The sequence below is a fragment of the Penaeus chinensis genome, chromosome 3 (assembly GCF_019202785.1).
Source record: "Penaeus chinensis breed Huanghai No. 1 chromosome 3, ASM1920278v2, whole genome shotgun sequence".
Classification (NCBI taxonomy): Eukaryota; Metazoa; Arthropoda; class Malacostraca; order Decapoda; family Penaeidae; genus Penaeus; species Penaeus chinensis.
The window spans coordinates 27739057-27741556 of record NC_061821.1 but is presented as its reverse complement, the minus strand read 5'-3'; the positions used below and the strand labels follow the sequence as shown (position 1 = coordinate 27741556).

At 36.2% G+C, this 2500-nt stretch overlaps 1 long non-coding RNA gene across 1 annotated transcript in view; it reads left to right on the top strand.

The window, feature by feature from the left end:
- LOC125044593 overlaps positions 1-2500 on the top strand; it is an 18056-nt gene that overhangs the window by 15338 nt on the left and 218 nt on the right. Inside the window, exon 3 of the long non-coding RNA XR_007116501.1 lies at positions 1-2500. This exon is cut by the window's left edge and continues 2551 nt beyond it; it is cut by the window's right edge and continues 218 nt beyond it. This is a non-coding gene — a long non-coding RNA (uncharacterized LOC125044593).

The following is a 2500-nucleotide window of genomic DNA, read 5'->3' as shown; positions in this document are numbered from 1 at the left end:
CCCCTCTTCGCCTCCTCTTTTCATCTCTGGACCTCGTCCTCTTATTCTCCTCCTTATTTGCTTTTCTTTTTCTTTTTGTTCTTCACGGAGGCTTAGCCTCGATCTGGCATCGGTTTCTCACTCTCTATTTTCTCATTTCTTATTTCTTTTTCATCTTATTTCTTTTTCATCCCTTTTCCTCCGCACCCCGTCCCTAGTCTGCCAGCCGCTCCCCTAAATGGCATTACCCATCGTAAACTTTCTTCCAACCCATAATCCTAATGGTATATCCTGACCCTCTATCGCTGTGTCCACATCTTTTTTGCGTTATACTAAGTGCTCGACGCAGGCCATTGTCCCGGTGTCATCAGATTACACTCTTTTACACACTTATTATCGTATCATTTCTTATACAATATCTATCGTTTCGTTTTTCTTCATTTAACTCCTATATTATGTTGTTCTACATTCTTATCAACATCCTTACGGGCCGTTGCTTGCATTTGCATGTTTTTTTTTCCCTTATCATTTGGCTCTCTCTTCCTTTCATTTATGTAATTTGTCACCTTAGTCTTGGAAATATTAGTTTATGTCCTTGCACATTATATTTTAACAATTGTAAAATGTGTTTTAAGTATAGAGGTATGCAAATGTGTTCATAGTTTATGTAATGTAGATTGTTAGATTACTTCAGTTCATAAATCAAATTAGCTTCATTTATTGATTTACTTATGAACCGCATCAACTAACAACCGCCACTCTCTTTTCGCTCCTCGTTTTGGTACCTTCGACGAGTGCAAAATACATATTTGCTCCAAACGAAAAATTTGTATCTATGTCACGGCTTTTACAGGTCTGTAGAAGTTAGATTTTTACTACAGTTTAAACCCGAAACCCCCTTTTTCGAAATTTCTGTGACTCCTGCGCCTTACCCTACTGTTTGTACCGTAGTAAATGATTTACTTCGTTAACATGGCAGGAGGTTCATCGTCGGAGCTACAGTTGGTGCAATACTCCACCTAGTAATCATTCAAAGATCTACCCTTCTGTGTGCATTTAACTCGTGTAGCCCATAAGTCACAGCGTGAGTGCGTTTGACAGTCACCCATCACTATGTATATCGAAGAGTATTGCATCAACGCGCCTCCACATAAGTTTGTATCAACGTTTGTGTATAACTGTATGTGAAGCTGGTAATACCTTTAAAAACAAAAGACTCGCGCAACCCGTAACGTTGGCCGATGATTCTGCACCAAACAGTAACGAATAAAGTAAAATAAACAAACTTTTTATGCATTAATACCATTTTTTTTTTTAGGGATTTGAGGCTTCATCCTTACTGGTTGTGGTGTAGGAAATGTTGTATTTTACATTGTTGCCTTAAGGAATAGCAAACGTGTTATAATCAATGTTTTATTTTCCACGTATAGCTTAGATGTTTTTTAGCTGTCAAGGATATGCGGATGGACCAGGCGAACCCCAGGCTGTTATTGGGGGTTCAAGGGGTTTAGCGATTAAAGATAATGATTCAGAGGATTGACGGTTCTTCCTTTCACGGGGATTGACGTAAGGGTTATTTTGCTAGTCAGGCTAAATAGAAATTAATCCTTATTGAAGCCCCCCCGAAGGACGATTTTTTAAGTCAGCCAGCTGGTCAGTTCGCATATTCCTCTACTGAGCCCAAATTATGTTTAGATAGCTGTTTTAGATATATAATCCAGCATTTACTCAAACCTTACACCATTTAGAGACATATAACAACCACCATCCCTGAAAGAAACCTATAACACCAGTAAAGACTGAAATTATTTTTGATGGAAACTTGATTTGTAGATATTTTCGCATGGTTACTACCCTGAATAAATAAAGCTTGTGAATAAAATATAGGAAAACGGTTGGCCTTCCGTAAAGTAAGTCGATTAAACAAGAAACTATACAAATAACAATTTACAAAATCTAATTGTAGTTAAAGCATTCATTTATTTTTCTTTAATTTTCATCGAATATGTATTTATAACAAAGTCAAATGGAAGACAAGGATATTTTAATGGTTTCGTTCATTTTTTTCACACTAGAAATGAGAGATTAGAAAAAAAAAAGTCGACATCAAGATCTATAATTAAAAAAAAAAATTTTTGGTAAAACTCAACATCTGATCGCTTTTGGTTTTTTTCCGTTTTCTGTTTTTTTTTTATGTTTTCTTTTCGGTCCGTTCCTTTCATTATCTTGGACGGAATTAGATCTTCCATATCAGTGCCTCACCATTCAGTGATCCTACTCGTCATTAACCAGTTCCTAAGTGACGAATTAATCTTTTGAAGATAAAATATGAATAAAATTAAGTCAGATAACAAATAAATGGCTGTAACAATTTATACAAAGTGCCAGCAGGGGGAATCTTTCACAACAAACATTAATGTACTTTGTAGGCTTATCAAGAAGGTGACTTGTATGTCCTGCCCCCATTCTTCTACCTAAATGTGGCCAGGCATTCTGAAAAGAAAGAAAGAAAAATGCTTAA